Here is an 18,867-nt window from a genome sequence, read left to right as displayed (position 1 = left end):
GGAACTTGAAAGAAGAGAAGAGAAATGCTCTTTAAAAATGGACGATTTGGAAAATAGGGAACGGCGCTGTAACCTACGCTTCCTGGGCTTCCCAGAGCACGACGGGGAAACACAGGCAGACATCGTCAAGGCCGTCAACGCGGTCGTAGGAGTGTTGTTTGAGGGGGCCAACACCAATGAACCCACCATTGACAGGGCCCATAGAGCAGGGGCTTCCTCCAGGGGCCCCAGATCCGTCCTAGTCCGATTTCATTACTTTTCTGAGAAAAGCAGGATCCTCGAACTGGCACGCAAGAAGGGCCCAGTGGATTGGGAGGGGGCCCAGATCTCGGTGTATCAAGACCTTTCGGCCTTCACCCTTGCAAGACGACGCCTTTGCTCCCCACTGACCAAAATGCTACAATCCAGGGGAGTCCGATACAGATGGGGGTACCCATTTTCACTCTCTTTTGAACTTGAGGGTTATAAATATGCCTTGGTCACTGAAGATGACATCCAGAGAGTTACAGGCGAACTCCTGGATAGCCCAAGTGGGGGGCCAGGGAACCAAGACCCGGAGCGTTTCCCGACAGGCCCGAAAGAGAACAAAGCTTCCAAGGAAAGGCGCAGAGTCCGAGGCCAGAGGAAATTCAGGAGAGTTGCCCCGGTGTCACCGGGCTCCCAGAATGGCTGAAGCGGGCTAATGGAGATAAACGAATAACTCAATCATTGTTGCTGTAGGATGGAGGGGTTGTGGTAACTCATGTTTTGCATAGATTTCGGGGGGGGGGCTCGAGTTGGGGTCTACGAAGAGTTTATGAGCCCGGAGGGGGGGAGACATTGGTGGCCTGGAGTGAGTTCTTGGGACGATGACACAACACAACCAGGCGATCAGGGGGGAGGGGGGAGGGTGGGAGGGCGGGGGAGTTGGGTAGGCGGGGGGATAGTTATAGAAAGCCAAGTTTTTGGGACTATCTGGCAACCCGGGGGCGGCCTCGAGCCCACCGGAGGTTGCCAAAGCAACATGGGAGCAACGACACTTGCGTTATTGAAAAAGGAGTCATGAGCGACGACCAAAGCCCCAATGGATGATTCGCTTCAATCCTTGACAGTGGGGTCACTGAATGTCCACGGGCTTAACTCGCCAACGAAGAGGTCGCTACTTTTAAGAGAATTTGCTAGGACAAGGTTACATTTCCTATTCGTGCAGGAAACTCACTGGGTTAGTGGGAAGGAGCCTAAACTTAAGGGTAAAACCATAGACCAGGTGTACATGGCTTCTACCCAGGCAAAGAAGAGGGGAGTAGCTTTGCTGGTATCGCCCGGGGCCCATTTTGGGTTTAAAGCTTTAAGGATGGACCCGGATGGTCGGTATCTCATGGTGAAAGGGGATGTGAGAGGGCGTTTGTTCACCTTGGTTTGCATATACGCGCCAAATGAGGCGCAGGACACCTTCTGGGAGGGTATGAAAGGGATAATAATGGCGTTCGCTGAGGGCACCCTCCTGGTGGGGGGGGGATTTCAATATGGTGGTCTGTCCCGAGAGGGACAGGAAATCGGTGAACCCCTGCCCCAACATCCGTTACCACAAAAAATTGGCGTCGGCCTTTCTAAAAGTGAATGGGGAACTGGGGCTCAGTGATACGTGCTCACCTGGGAAAGACCTGAACCCGGACTATACTTTTTACTCTAAACCACACGGGGTTTTTTCTCGTATAGACTACATATTGGTAGACACAGCACTACAGGGAGAGGTCTCGGGCTCAGGGGTAGAAACTGTCCCCTGGACAGATCATGACATGGTAAAGGTTAGGATTGGCCTCCCCCTGCCCCGGCAGCCAGATCCCGATGGAGTTGCAACGACCTCCTCTTACACGACAAGGAGATACGCCAAACCCTCCTAATGGCCATAGAGGATTACTTCACTCTCAACGACAACGGGAAGGTCAACACCATGGGAGTGTGGGAGGCATTTAAGGCAACTATAAGGGGCACCCTTATTGGTATTGGGTCGGGGAAAAAGAGGGAGAGGGACCGGGAAGAGAGAGTGTTGAAGGGAAAGATAGAAGCTATCCAACCAGGAGGGAAGTTGAAAACACAGATGTTCCCGGGGAAGTGGGAGGAATTGCAGAGGCTACGAGCCAAATTGGCCGACCTACAGGTGGGACAAATGGAGAGGAAGCTCTCTTTTCTGAAACAAAAATACATGGAAAAAGGGGAAAAGGCGGACAGGATACTAGCCTGGAGACTCCGTGAGCTCAGGCAAAGCAGGAGGGTGAACTCAATCCGCACCGTGGAGGGGATCTCCACGGCAAGGGACTCCAGAATAGCGGAACAGTTTAGGTTATATTACGAGAAATTGTATTGCACCGAATATATGGGGGATGGGGAAGACATCGACAGGTTCTTGGACTCCCTCCCCGTCCCGGGCCTTCTCCCGGGCAAAGCCGAGACACTGGAAAACCCCATTTCCCCTGAAGAAGTAATTGATACCATATCCTCATTGAAGAGTGGCACTGCCCCGGGTGATGACGGTTTCACAGTTAAGTTTTATAAGACCTATAGGTCTACGCTCGCCCCATTCTTGGCTAAGCTGTTCAATGCTGCACTGGATCAGGGTTCTCTCCCTCCCACGATGATGTCAGCTTTAATTGTCGTCCTGCCTAAGGAGGGCAAAGACCCCGCCTATTGCCAGTCTTATCGCCCCATATCACTTCTTAATACCGATGTAAAAATACTGGCAAAACTCCTCCCTACCTTGGTACATGGGGATCAAGTGGGCTTTATCCCGGGGCGCCAGGGGTCTGATAATATAAGAAAAACCCTTGACCTTATGCACGAAACGGCTGTACAGAAAATGGAGGGGTACCTCCTCTCACTTGACTCAGAAAAGGCCTTCGACCGTGTCGAGTGGCCGTACATGATTAAGGTGCTTCGGAAGATGGGTCTGGGGGACAATTTCTGTGGGTGGGTCGCAGCACTCTATAATGCTCCCTCGGCGAGAGTGCTGGTCAATGGAGGTACTTCAGAGCCTTTCTCCCTCTCCAGGGGCACCCGGCAGGGATGTCCCCTGTCCCCTCTCTTGTATGCCCTGGCAATGGAGCCCCTAGCTATAGCGGTTAGGATGGACCCGGAAATCACTGGAGTACGGTGCGGTGAGTGTGAATTCAAGCTCTCCCTATTTGCAGATGATATACTAGGCTACCTAACCAATATCCAAAAATTCCTACCGAGATTGCTTGAGCTCATACAATACTTTGGCTCCTTCTCGGGGCTAAAAATAAACGCCTCTAAATCAAGTATCATGCCCATGGGTCCGGGGGATCACGACATCGGGAATAATGCCGACATTATGGGGGTTAGAATCGAACGAGAATCCACTAGATACCTGGGCACCGTCATCCCCAGAGACCTATCGCAATTATACCAGTGCAACTTCCCGGAAATCCTCGCTCAGGTCAGTAGTGACCTTAAAAGATGGGCACCCCTCACGCTTTCCTGGCTCGGACGCATGGTCTCGGTGAAGATGAATATCCTACCACGCCTTCTCTATCTCTTCACGGCCCTTCCCGCTGGAATACCCAAATCCTTTTTCGAGGTTCTCCAGACCCGTATCCTATATTTCATCTGGAATGGTAAAAGACCGAGGGTTAAAACATCCACCTTGACCCTCCCAAAGACTCACGGGGGCTTCGGACTTCCCGACTTCAGGCTCTATTACAAAGCTGCTCAGCTCAGGGTGATGCTGGAACATATGCGGGATGAAATGCGAACGTATTGGACGTATATCGAAGACATCCACGCTCACCCGAGGAAGGTTAGGGATTTTCTCTGGACCGCTCCTAGGACCCTCCCATCCCAGCTCAAGACGCATCCCACCCTGGCAGCCCTGTGGGCGTCATGGAAACCCAGTAGGGCAAATAAGCTGCTGTCGTCCTGGCCCTCTCCGTTGTCCTCGCTTTGGGGCACGCCCATAGACCTGGGCACAAGGGGTTTTAGGGACATGCAGGCCTTGTCTGATATGGGCCTGGAAAGAGTCTCCCAGCTCTAACAGGAAGAGGGCTTTATAGAGTATGAAGACCTGGCCGAAGCCTTGGTAGATAGGCCCCCCACGGTCTTTGAATACTTGCGACTGAAAGGGACCTTGACCCAAACCCGGTGGGCCGAGCAGCTTGGTCGCCCCCTCACCCCGTTTGAACTAGTACTGGCTAAAAGCACATCACGAAAGGGTTCACTGTCCAAGCTCTATAGGGTATTAATAACGTCCGACCTAGAGGGTAGACAGCCCTTCAAGCGCATTTGGGAAGAAAGGTTGGGGATGTCCCTTGACGATCACACCTGGAGGGCAGTTTTTAAGGGCATTTTCACGGGTTCCCTGTACACGGCTGCCATGGAACATAGCTTCAAGGTCCTCCATTCCTGGCATCGCCCCCCAGCCCTGTTGTCAAGGATGTTTCGGGATGTTTCCCTTTTTGTCCTAGGGGATGCCACCAGCGGGGAACCTGGTTTCACATGTGGTGGGATTGTCAGGCCATACAGGTTTACTGGGCGGAATTGCTTAGCTGGATCAAGGACATCGAGGGGTTTTGTCCGGCACTACATCCGCTGGAAATCCTTCTGGGCATCCCCACGCCGGACTCAGAAGTAAATGGCTACCCCAGGGTCATCGGGGATATGTTGCGAGCGGGGAGGTTGGCACTAGCCCAAAAATGGAAGAGTGCCTTGGCCCCCACAAAAGAGGAGTGGCTTTGCAAACTTAGGGCACTTTTTAATTATGAAAAACTGACTGCAATAACAAATGATACCATAATTGATTTTACACAAGAATGGACAGCTGTTCTATTGCACGACGATTGTGTTTCCATGCGCTTGTAGAATGGAGACAGACTAGAAGCACTCATAACACATATCCTCACACCCCTCAAAGACCTGGCCCTACCCGTGCTTAATGGTATCCCGGCAGAACCCCACTGATTCAAGGAATGCACTGGACAATCGAGTGGTATGCAAGTGCTCTCCCATAAACTGTAATTATTTGCTTTTCTTCTAAAAACTTGGCATGTTTTTTTTTTTTTTTTTTTTTTTTTTTTGTGGGGGAGGGTGGGGAGGAAGGAAGGGAAATGGGAAGGGTGTTTAGATAATGGAAATAAGAAAATGTTACTGACAATGAGATTTAACCAACAGTTGTTGCCGGTCAATTGGCCATTTGGCCTAACCGAATGTGAATATTGTCAATAAAAACAAGTTTTAAAAAAAAAAGGGTACATGTAACCAAAACACTTTAATACAAACAAAATAAAGAAATTCACTTTCAATAATGTCATTCAATTTGTGCCCCAGTTATTAAATTGTTATGCTAATAGCTACATTGATAATAGAACATTAGAATTTCAGTTAATCGCTGCTTCTAGGAAATGCATATGCTAGTTTCAACTTTCTCATGCCATTTTTGCCTAGTAGATCATATTTTAATGTTGTTTTGTATAATGCCTCTAACGATTTACTACCAAATTTCACAACATCTTTCATAACATTCTCATACAATGTTGACCAATGCCATTCCTGTTTTTATTTTCAACTTAACTGCACTGTAGATCCAGTCTCAAAATTGACCCCTACAAAATGTCAGAGTCAGAAATGCTAGGTCACTACTAACCCAAATCCTGGAACAAATCTCCCTAGTCAAAACCCCTAAGGTGTTTCTTCCCCAAATCAGAATGCCTGGGAAACAAATGGCATGATATGGCATAATATGATGAGTCATTTATAACGCACCTGTACACTTGTGTAGGGTACGTCCTCTGAGCCAAGAAATAATATGCACACACCCTTGACTGTGCAGGTACAATTCTTCACATGTTCTGGCAATGCGTCTGGATCACATCCCTTGCCACTTAAGGGCCTGTTAGTCCAGCACACATGAATTCAGCAATTCATGCATGTCTTTGCCAGCATTTCAGCTAAAATCATTTGGACATTCTGAGTAAGTAGATCATGCTCAACCTAGGCTGCTTGACCCGAGTTGCCCTGAAAAGCAGCATTTTCATCCTCAGGCTGCACCATAATTGTGAGGGTGAGCCTGCACTCTGCATTCAGATCCTCTGACTTGTTTCTGCAATGCCTTGGGACTATCAGAACGTTAATCATTCCATGACAAGAGGCTATTCGTTATCATTGTTTTAATGTTTGTGTTCATGTTACATTCAACAGGGCAAAGTGCATTTTCATGGCATTCATATGTTTTTATCGAAAAAAAGTTGTCTGATAACCTACATTGCGTTCATTTTCCAGAAATGAATGTTTAGATAGGATGATCACTACAGGCAGATGGTGTTCTCTTCATGCAGTCGTGCCATGCAACACACGAATCCTAAGGTTTCTGTTCATGTACATTTTATCGTTCATCCCTCCACAAACAAATGACAATTGTAAGCTCACAAATGAGTTAAACAAACATTTAATCAAGATAGTTCATATGGAGAGTAACCTGTTAGAACTTCAAGACAAACCCCATGATATGCAAAGAAATTAAGGTATTGCACAAGGTGACCAACCAAATAGTAAAATTGGGCCTTTGGCACTCTATGCTGAGTGTCTTTTTCTAATTTTAATTCATTCAACGTATACTCTAGGTAGATACAAATGAATGAGGTGTGGCATTTTCTACTACTTGATAGTCACACCTCATCGTCTTTATTTCCGATTACATTAAAATTGGCGTTCACTTTTTTTCTACATTGGCAGTGCATCATACTGTATGCATGCAGCGTGGATGTAACTTGAGCCCTTATTACTCTAGATGCATATGTAGTGCAGGTAAACATGTTTGTGCCCAAAACTATTGCTTTAGGTGTTAGTGGTCTGTTTGGTATGCCAAACGGTAGCGTTGAGACTGGAATGGAGTGTCTGCCTTTTAAGGTAGCGTGCCGTACCATTCAGCCGGACAGAGCTGTCCAGACACAGACTTATCCTACACAGGTTTCATTTCTAGTACTTGCGCAAACAGCCAGGAATTATCTCACAAGCAAATTCACTGAAGCCAATTTGGCGTCAATGTCATAAACATACGGTGCTCGAAATTTGACGGATAATGCATCATTTGAAATCTAGAGGACTATTTTGCCTGATGAAACTGGATAATGAATTCACGTGTATAGCTGCCAGGCAGTCTGATAGTCATCCACTTGACAGGAGAGCGCAGGCTGATCTGCGGTGGATGAATATTTCATAGCAAAGCTTGGCTCTTAGTAATAAACACAGGAGAGAGCATGGTGTCAGGACAAAGCCTCTGTGGTGATGGGCTGTCACAGCAGAAAAAAGATGGCTTGGAGCAACAACAATCTTTTGGAGTGCATACAAGGATTATCCTAAGGTCCAACATTTTTCCAATTATGTTAACACCAGAATTCATGATTTATTTTCTGCGATTACAGTTCACAAACTCTTCTGCTGCAATTGGCCCGCCATGTTATTTCACAAGAAAATATTCTTTCAATCTGTACCTTCTTTTTATTTGAAGAAGTTATAATGCTTACAGTTCTACACATGTGTTGCAATAAAGTGGTTCATCTTAACTATCCCTCAACTGGAGTTTTTTAACTGAAATTCAAAGGTTTTGTTATGTTATATCTTAATGATGGCCACTCTGTAACAATTAACACCAAAGACTGTGGCCACTGGCCTACGGCCATGGCCCATATCCCTGTCACTAGTGAATGACTATGCTCCAAGGGCTATTGCCTTCATTCATGGCAGTGGCTATTTCCTTTGCCTGTGGCCACTGTCCATTCCACAATATTTTTACTATATCCACCTCACTAGTAAATAACTAAGTCCCACTGTCGAGTTGCCCCAATTAGACAAAAAGACCATGACCCAATGGTCTTTGCTATACCAGCCATAGCCTCTGTCGTCGGCCCTTATCTGCTTCAGTCATAAATGTCCATGCCCCATTGGACATGGCCGATCCCCTCTCTTTTATTTTTCCCCTTATTTAATTCCTCCAAACATTTTCCCCAATAGATTCCCTTTGAACCACAACCATTCTCACACTGATGCTGCCATGTACTGCCAAGAGAATCACTCCCAAAGAACCACAGCATGTTATGATTACCATGGTAATGCAGCATTGCTTAAAATTTAAAACGACTTTCCCGCATCCCCAATACACGTCTACATGTGCAACGCTCCTCTTCTTTACATCCTTGAACTTCCCCCACTGTTTCCTTTTTCCTGACCCTCTGCACGAACCTCTTCCCATGATACACTTTTTTACTGATACACCTTGCATCTTACAATTTCCCCATGCGGATCCCACAGGAAACCCGCGTGATTCCCATGGTAAAATGAACATGATCTAACACAAAGCAGGCTCTCAGCCCCGCCCAAAAAAATGCACATCTAACCATTTTGTCCTCTTTCTCCCTCCAGACCCCGACCTGGAAGTGAAAACAACCGAATATCATTGCAAGTTCTTTCATGTTTCACCCTCCAGAAAGATTACCAAGGGGAATTACTTTTTTTGAACCAGAGGCACCAACTTATCTGTTGATTTTTTAAACAAGGACGGGATGGATTTTCAACAAACGAAAACAGGAATATCTGCAATCTGTGTACCCAACAAGATTCTTTTTTGGTGCAACGCTTTGTGCGCAACTTCTTTCTCATTTGGCACATAAACTTCCAATGGTTCTTGCTGTGTGCCTGGCCAATCAGGATACCTTTTTGTCTCTGTGAAAATGAATGGGAATAGGCTGAACATCGCTTCATTATTTGCTTAGTATCAACCGTTAGATGATCTTGCCCCAAAAGTTGCATTTTGGTGGGGACCATACTAAACATTTGTTTTGGGAAATTTCAGACAGATTTGTCCAGTGATTCAAAAGTCATTAGAATCAGAATTGTACCCCAAGTTTGTTCAAGTTCACTGGAGTATGATAAACAACGTCATAATGAAGAGATTTAGAGACTGCACCAAGGAGCTCGATTGTGTGGCAGGTCATTGCCACCCAAGTTGGTGGTTCTGAGCAGAAGGCAAAGCCAGAGGATAAGTTTAATTCTAAACCTTCCAGCAATCACCTATTTTCTTGTGCTGCAGTCATCAGCAATAATGTAGGCATGTCTAGACATGTGTCCCGTGCCTGCTGTGCCTAGAGATCCAAGCTATACCTCACTGATTATGTCCAATGAGGCAGCAACATAGCCAGTGTTGCTTGTGGTTCTATGCTGAAAGGATTTAAAGAAGCAGTTTGGGTTGGACAGCCCCTCTAGGAGTGGGTCCAAGACAGATTTGCATATGGTCTTTCCCCTTTCTGAAATGGATTGGCAGGTGAAGAACAATGGTCTGGATGGTTTCCCAGAGTGATGCCATAGGTTAAGATTCATTTTAAAACGTACAACCATCAGCTCTTTTGTTTTGCCCCATCCAGACTTAACAAAAATGCTGCATACTAAGATGGAACAGGCATAGAAAAGGAGTACCACATGCACCCTTTGCACCCTACAGTTTCAGGTGTTCACACAGAGGATGCACACATCACCAGCACGAGCTCAATTGTCTGTACAAGCCTGACGCAAGCGTTATCTGAGTACCTCTTGGATAAAAAGATACCAAACTGCAGTAAATTATTATGTGGAACCCCACATGCGTGCTTTGACCTTGGTGCATTTCTGACTCTAGGTTACTCTAGTGCTGGGTGTAGTTGTACCTCTCTGTAGTGCTTGTGAGATTTGTAGTTACTCTAGTTCGGTCTAGTGGATCCCTCACTTGAGTGTGAATCGTGTCCAGGTAAAGAAATGCCCTTACTCACTAAAATGGAGCCCCTTTATCCCTGAAGTGTGTACTAAAGTTTGTTTATTGCCTTTTAGACTGTTACTCCAGTGAGATGATGTAATGATCTGTTTCTGTCTCCAACACCTTCCTTCTTTTTTCAGACATTACCAGAGCAAGGTGTCATCCCTCCCGGAGAGCCTGTCTCTGTGTGTCATTGTGGGCTACATCATAAGTGTGTGATGCCACCATAGTGTTCTTCCAACCAAGGTTGAACCAGTGTCAGTTGGAGATGGCCTCCCTCGGTGTGTAACTTAAGTCCACCATCTAGCTACCATATTAATTACATGTAAATAGTAGAAAACTAGAATAATCTTACGAGTGCACTACTATAACTTTCAAAACTTGCATCAAAATCAGGAATAACATTGAGGTGACTTGTCATATGTCTGTGAGAAGTATGGGAGATTAGAACTAGGTATATGCATGAAATGTTTAATTTAAATATAGCTCCATCACATATACAATCTCAAATCAAGGTTAGATGGCACTTTAATGTGAGTTTTCATACATATAGGAGGCATATAACACATGCCCAGGATGAATGTACATCTTCAATACGAACTGTGCACATTTGTGTGTGCTTCTTATAGTAACTCTAACATACATTGCAAGCAAACATGCATATGAGATGCAACTTGCAGACATTTAGTAAATGTCAAACTGTTATATGCCTCCTATGCAATAGAAACTCACATCAAATCACTTTAATATGAGTTGTCATATCTCTAGGTGACCATGTGATTTTCTTATGACACCAAATGCATATGCACTAATAATACACCATACACTCACTTGTCAGCAATGTACACACCTAACACTCATATGCCTTTACCACAAACCCTCATGACACACACTCTCTGACACACACTCGTAAGGCACATACAATTACATCAAATGCTTTTACAACACAAACTTACAACACACAGACACTTACAACACATCCATATGAAAAACTCTTATGACACACACCCTGATGACACACTCTTATGCCACATGTTCCTACACCACATGTTCTTATGCCATGTGTTATTGCGCCACATGCTCTTACCTTATATGCTATTATGTAACACACTTAAGCCACATACTCTTATGACACCCACTCTTAAATCATATGCTCTTATAACATACACATTTAGAGCACACACACAACACACTATTATGCCACATGAACTTACAGAACATGTTCTTATGCCACATGTCCTTAAATCACCCTCTCATGCCACAAACATTTATACCAAATTCTTTTATGATGCACACTCTTACAACATACCCTATTATAACACACCTCTTATAACACACACTCTCACACCACATATGCTTACAACATGTACTCTCACCCCATTTGACCTTAAATCACAGACACTTACAGCACATGCTCTTACGGTTCATGCTCTTATGCCACATACACACATGCCATGCGATCATATGCCACACACTTGTAGGCTACTTCTTTAATGCTAAGTTTATGTTCCATGCTCTTTAGCCACACACACTTATATCATGTACTATTACACGACTCTTACACAATACACTCACACTGCCATGCCATGTACAAACAACCCAGACATCTGACAGTCATATGCCAGAAACACATATGCCACATTCTCATAAATCAAACACTGAAATACCACTGATAAACTCATATACCATACAAAATATGCCATATCTATGTGCTATTTCAAGCAATATGCTATTCAAGGAGTTTATGATAAAATTCCCCAGTTCAGAAGCCACAGAATACAGGAGACCACACACATGCTGCTTAAGCGATACTGCTTGATGGTATGTCTCGAATTATAAATGCTATGTAGTTCTACATGACATGTAGCTATACATCTATTTGCCAAACACTTAAATGTCATACAGTCATATGCTATACATGTATACAGCATAAACACATAATCATATAATCGTACGCCACACACTTATACACCATGCACGCACACAGCATATGCGTATTTGCCCATACTGTGTAAACCTGAGACTTCTGCACAATACACTGAGATGCCAGAAGCCACACACTCAGATGCCAGATGCTCACATACAAAACAGCCATGTGCCACTCATACACCATACACTCATATGCCTTACGTCATATACCACATAAAGAAATACAGCATACACTTACATGAGATACGTCATTCACTCCCAGGCCATATGCAATTCACTTGCACTCCACATACTCACTCACATGCCATACACTCAAACGCCATACACCGGCTTGCAATACATTCACACAACATATATATACAGGGCATACATTCATACGCTGTACACTCATATGCTAATACACTCATGTGGCATACACTCATATGATTTACATGTATACTACCTACATCCACATGGTACATGGTATGCGGCCAACAACATATTATAAACACATATTTCAAAATGTGGAAACTAAAATTAAAGCAAATATGTAATGTGCTTACACTCACCAAACATATTCATTAAAGTTGGCTAATTCATGCAATGAACTATTGCACATTAATCTTCTGCATTGTATCCATATGACATGTTTACCTTACTTTTAATTTACACATTTTAAACGGCGTGATTATGCTGCCATCTTAATTTGTGCTCTGCATATAAACGAGGTGCTATGTCAACTGCATCTGCATGTTAACCTCAATGGTGCTAGGTGCTTTTCCGAGGTTGATGAAACATACATGTCTGATGGGACGGCGTGACCGTAAGTGCACAGATAAGGTGTGACGACAAAGGAAATAACTCAGCCATTGGCCCCAGCACTTGCATGTAGATCTGAAAGCAGCGAGCTGTCACCATGTTTTAAAGAGAAACTAATAAGGTGTCACCCATTTGGCGCTTGCCGTTTGGAAACCTACTTCACGCTGCCAATGATCGCAGTAGACAACAATGTCTTATGTTTACGGTATCAAGTACCCTGCCGTCAGCAGCGGCAACACGGGCAGAGCGGGTTTTGATTTCGCCTTCATGATCCGATCACGAAAGCACAAAAAGGATTTTCCTTTGTGCTCTGATTGCACATGTCATATACCTGCCATTATGTGCTCAGCCTCCAATGCAAGCAGCGTTCCTCGAAATCCATGTTTCGGTGAATTATTGACTGTTGTTAGGTGGCGCATTTGAAGCTATTATCATTCCATAATAGAAGGCATCCCTTGTGAGTGTGCTGTGCTCTAATCATAGATTCATGTCCTCTGTCTAGCTGCACACGCACACATGAATTATTCTACCAATCCTCGGCTTCTTCATCTTGCAGTATGACTAAGTTACATAGTTTCCACCTATCAATGCCCTTCCACCCAGACATCACTTAAGTGGATTCTTGGACTAGCTGTGCGTGTGCCCTATGGACTTCTTTTTCTTTTACTTGTCTGCCAATTGTCCAGTTTATAGGTAAAGCACAAATGCACTAAGGGATGTCCAAAGCACACAAGTACAATATGTACTTTTCTCAACATCATGAATTCATGTCATTCCAACTTAACTTTAGATGACACAATCTGCTGACGAGATTAAAATGAGGTAAATAACATAGTTGTTAGGCCAGATTCAGAAGTACACATTCGGTTTTTAAAGCTGGGTAGGCATGAACTGCTGGAAACATAGTCCACAAGGGGTTACTAAGTGGTTTTTGATAGAAGTTGTCTATGGTGTCACTCAGAAGCCAAAGTTAGAGTAGTTGATGGCTGTGCATCTACAATTATATGTTGTATATGGTATGCCCTGCTGTCCTTTCCGTCCATTCGCACTTTACGTATGGACCCATATTGAAGGGAGTGGATATAGGACATATGATGGATGGAATGGCAACCGTTGCTCATTTATATGATATGTTATGATATGATATGGCATTTTTAACCCGCCTATACACAAGTGTTTCAATGCGCGATGAGGCGAGGGAGGGGGAACACAGGGAGGACAGAGAACAATCCTACTAGGCCAAGTGTCATTAAGATCGCGCAAGTGCAAGGGATGGGGGGAGGGACAGTGCAGTACATGGGAGTAGATAATACAATACGTAGAAGTAACGGCCAGCAAGTGGCAAGTGCTTATAGTAGTATCCTGTCATTTTACCAACTCCAATATCCTCTCCATCAAGCATAACATACACTACTAGCATCCTGTAACCTTCTCCCCAACTCACTTGTGTTTATATTCTCCCTGATGAGAATACATGCTACCCAGGGTATGGCTAGACATCCACCCCCACCTCCTGCCTCCTGCAACCCGTCCTGGCTCCTTGACACTACGGGAGCCAGGAGACTGGCAATTTCTGTTAGCCATGGCTCTCACACTGACACATGCTAGAACCATGGGCTGCCTTTGAAAAAGTGAACAGTTGCTCACTGAAACTGTGAGGCTCCCACGCTGTCATACCGGCGCAGATTAATGTGGTGGGTCACTCGGCTTCTCTGCTTCCATTGTGTCTTTGGAGATCTGCCAAAGGCAAAGAAAATGATGTGCCATTTTGCCATGATATCCTAGCGGAAAATTATGAACTTCATAGTCTTCTGCTGTGTCTTCACATTAGGAGGATAAATAATTTTGAAATTAAAATATTTGCTAAAATGTTCTCATGGACGCCATAAACAACATACATATTCTAAAGAAAGAAGTACTTTAATTGTGACATAAAAAATCACGGTGCCAGTCACCTCTGCGTTGTAATGTCTACATGTGATAATTAACCCATGTCATCAAGACGCTTGAGCTATCGATGAAAATAAACATGGACAACACCTACATCCAACCCCATTAAGGGCCTAGATCTTGAAAATGAAGCACTGAGGCAACATGATAAACTATCTGGCCTTCTTCTATGACATGGTGAAGAAGTAAAACTACATCTGTGTACATTTGTTCATGGTAGAGGTACTTCTGCAGCTAGCGAAAACAAGCCAGCCTCTTTATCAGTCCCCACTCCTTAGTCAATGCATGTAAACTGGTGGAGATAAATGAGAATCCCCATGTTACGTTCTTCTTGAAGTTTACTTTCACGAGTAATAAATTAAGTCACCAATATAATATCCCATCAAATAACACCATTTTCAGAAAAGCTTTCCCACACTCAGATAATTGCTACTGCAACAATTGGAGTACTGTGAAATAAAAAATGTGGCGTACCAAAATACTTTAAGAATAATAGTGTTCTAAAATTAGCACTCTGAGATTGTGGCAGGCATTAAAAAATATTTTTTCCGAAACCAGTTTTTTCTGCTCATGATTTGCAATTTATTTATGAATTAACTGAGTGTCCATGTGTGTTGACAGGTGTTTTGGCGACCTAGGCCTTTTTCAAAACTCAGCTCAATATTGTTACACTTTCATACCTCATGTGAATAAATCATATTCTGTATCCATCACATTCATTACATGTTTGTACAAATTATTGGTTATGTTGACAGAGAAAAAGGAATTGGTGCTAGGTAGGATTTGTAGGAAGAGAGAGACAGTACCATACGTCATTAATTACACTGTTCTTTTGATTACAAAATAGTTTTAAATTTACAAATGTCTAAAGTACTTGGTGTAGTGATACACGTAGCAATAGCATTCTTATGTTTACTACATGTCATTGTTACTTATTTAAATGTGTTCTGTCAAGGCATTCCCCAGGTGACTTCCCTGAGTGAGTCAACTCATATCACTTTACTACAACAAGATAGTTAAACATTCAAATTAACTTAACATCCATTAGATTTATTCATGTACTCCAAAATATGCACCCTTAGTGACATTTCCCTTTCAATGTGACCTTCCTTTCCTTGTAATTCCTTATACTTAATACAGTTTGAAAGGATACAAATTTGTCAATTTGGAAAGAGCTTTGAAAAAAGAAATAAATAAGTAATAGGAAACGGTATCATAAAAAAATTATATGGAGAATAACAAGATCTCGAGGGGTCTGCTAATTCTGATACTCCAAGACTCTTCTAAGAGCAAGGGAGCAAATAGAAATGACAAAGAAGGAAATTGTAGAGATGAAGGCTTTGGAGACGACCAAAGTGAAGAATTATCAGAAAACATTCAATATTCTTAAGGAATATCAGGACAAAGTGAAGTTGTGTAAAATAAGAAAGCAATGTGGGCTGATAGGGATTATCGTGTAGACCATGTATACACATTTCAAGAAAAGTTTAACAAACAATCTTGCTCACCCCCAAGAGGAAGTACACCCAAATCATCACCGGGGAGTTCAGATATTGAATCAGTCCCAGATTGAACAAGTGGTAGCAACAAGGAAGTCGGGACATCTAATCCTCTGACTGGGAAAGGATTCATTAACCAAATAAGCAGATATAAAAAGGTAACAGGAATGCAATCACTAAAAAAGTCTGTTTTCAATTACCAACAAGCTCAAGTACTACAAAACCGGTTTTAGGAGGAGAGGAAGAAGATAGGGCAGGAAGCTCAACAGACCCAGTTGCCCAAAGCGACTTAAAGAAAAGAATTACCAGAGCCAGCAGAAGAGATGTGACTAAGTGGAACAAATAAATAATCTTGTGATCCATTTATCTGAACAAACCATGACATCAGTGGAAACATCCTTGTACCATCCACCTACTATGACCCGACGGAATTACAAATTGTTATTTTCATATGTACCCGAAAATTTGAATTAAATGTTTTTTTCGCAACCCAAATACCACAAACAGGTGAATATAGTCAAATGCCGGAGTGTAGTGAATTCTCAATTAGAGATATTGAAAATGCATGCCTCCTAAGATCTTTTGAAGAACCAGAAGAATTTGACATAAGTGATGTGTTCTAAGAATGACATATTAAACACCAAAACCTACATATGGAGGAGCTTAAACCTAAATCAAGATGTATCTCTCCAATGCCAACGGACAACATGATTGACATTTTTCAGAGAGTGGTAGTGTAAGGTATTAAACGAGAAACTGAAACACAAAATTTAAGGAAGTATTAATATCATGAAAATCTTTCAAGGAATGAATTTAAAGCTTTAAGAAGCCTGGCCCAATACAAAACTATTGTGATCAAAGAAGCAGACAAAGTGAGGAACATTGTAGTTATGAGCAGACAGTACTACATTGAGATGGCAATGTTTTGTTTAGAAACCCCAAATTGCTACAGGGTCTTACACTCAGACCCTAGAAACGGAGTGAAAGAGGACTTAGGTGGGCAGATTCTGAAGTGGCATAAACAAGTTCTAATAACGGATTCAGAGAAAACATATCTAAATGTGAAGGAGCCAGTACTTCCCACTATGTATTATCTCCCCAAAATACATAAGCAATATGAATGGATACTGGAGGCGAGAGCCATTCTAAGTGGGATTGGATGGGCAACAGAAACAATATCTGAATATCTGGACAATATTATCCATCCATTGTTCATTAAATTAGCAGTTTACCTAATGGGCCGTACTAGTATTCTGAATATCATCAAGGACATAACATGTCAAACAGACTACCTTTGTCACGATTCATGCTCCTGACCCCCTCAAGTGTAACAGCCCTCTGGCAACAATGGGACTACAGCCCCTAAAAGTGGCCCCAAGGGCCTTTAAATGCTATCACAAGAACACTTGTAGTCAGTCCTGGCGCCTGTGGCGCCGGGCTCATTATCAGGAATAGGGCAGGTAACAGTTATGGATCTCAACCCAACATGGAGGCCTGTAACACAGAACAGTTCTTAGAACTAAACTGTGCCGACCAGTGCTTATGGTGGGGTCGGGCCTTCAGGTGTGGATTGCTATATAAGCTACGCCCATACTGGAACACACGCTTCACGTTATTCTGCACTCCTGCAGCGTAACACTCACCGTGTCTAGCTCCTGTTTAGCTGCCTGCCTCTGGCCCGATCCTGAAGCCATCTATCTGGATGCCATCACCAACCTAGAATAACAAGAACAGCATTATTAACACTTACCCGAGTAAGCAACGAGTCCTGAACCCATTCTGCGCTTCATCCACCGACCGCTACTCCTCATCCTCAACGCAACTTGCAAGGGTGGAAGAAACAAGGACAGCATTATTAAAATCATTTACCTGGCAAGAAGCAGATCCTGGCATCATTCTGTGCTTCGCTCGCCCACCACTCCGGAACATCAACGCAACCTGCACAGAGAAAGAGGAGAGAGAACACAGGGTGTCAACAAAAATCCAACAACAGTGCCGCGCTTCGCGCATCAGCACTTACCTGTAATCTTCGCCGCCCAGTGCTGCAAGCTCATTTTCATCCGGCGCACAGGCGAAAACTCCAACTGCAAACAATTCCTGCGGGGACAAAAGACATTATTAGAGGAATTGCATAGTAGAGAAAAGGCAACATCGAAAAGAAGGACAAAACGGAGGGAGGAGAAAGAGACAAATTAGAAACTGAAAGTCACTATAACTCACCTGAAGACAGCAAGAAGAGTCAGAGTCACAGCTGGTCTGGACCTGATGCAAGGGCCCACGGACCAGTAAATCAACTAGGTCCAACGGAACCCCCGCACTCATAATGCGCCCCTGCACAGAGAAGCAGGACGAGAGCTCTACGCATAAAAACCCAATGTGAGAAATAATCCCAGGGGAAGGGAATTTGGGATCAGAGGGAGGTGGGAGTCCACCCACCATGGACCCAAACCTAGTCACTCCGTTCTCCTGTCATAGGTGCTACCCACCACCCGGCACATAACAAAGCAGAGAAAGTCTTATATAGTGCACAGCCGCCCATCCATCATCGTGTTTCGCCCCCGTGGATACCAGGTGAGCTAACAACATTCTGGCCACATTGGATGTTCGGGCACTGTACACATCAATGCAACACAACCTGGCAATGCAAACATTAGAATACACATTTAGAGACAGTGCTGCTTCTTATTATCAGCATGTATGAATGTAAAGGAGATGTTACAAGCTACATTGGAGCATAACACATTTATCTTTAATGGTACACACTATCAGCAAACTAAATGGGTTGCTATGGGCACAAAGTATGCACCAGCTCTCGCAAATTTGTTCATGGGGTTTTTTTAGGACAACTTCATATATACAGATCATGCGTTTCAGTAGGTGATAATGTGGTTGTGATATATTGATGATGTTTTATTCATA

Source organism: Ambystoma mexicanum, chromosome 6p, assembly GCF_040938575.1.
Source record: "Ambystoma mexicanum isolate Mex_15411 chromosome 6p, UKY_AmexF1_1, whole genome shotgun sequence".
NCBI lineage: Eukaryota > Metazoa > Chordata > Amphibia > Caudata > Ambystomatidae > Ambystoma > Ambystoma mexicanum.
The sequence above is the reverse complement of the archived record's forward strand: the minus strand, read 5'-3'. Positions refer to the sequence as shown.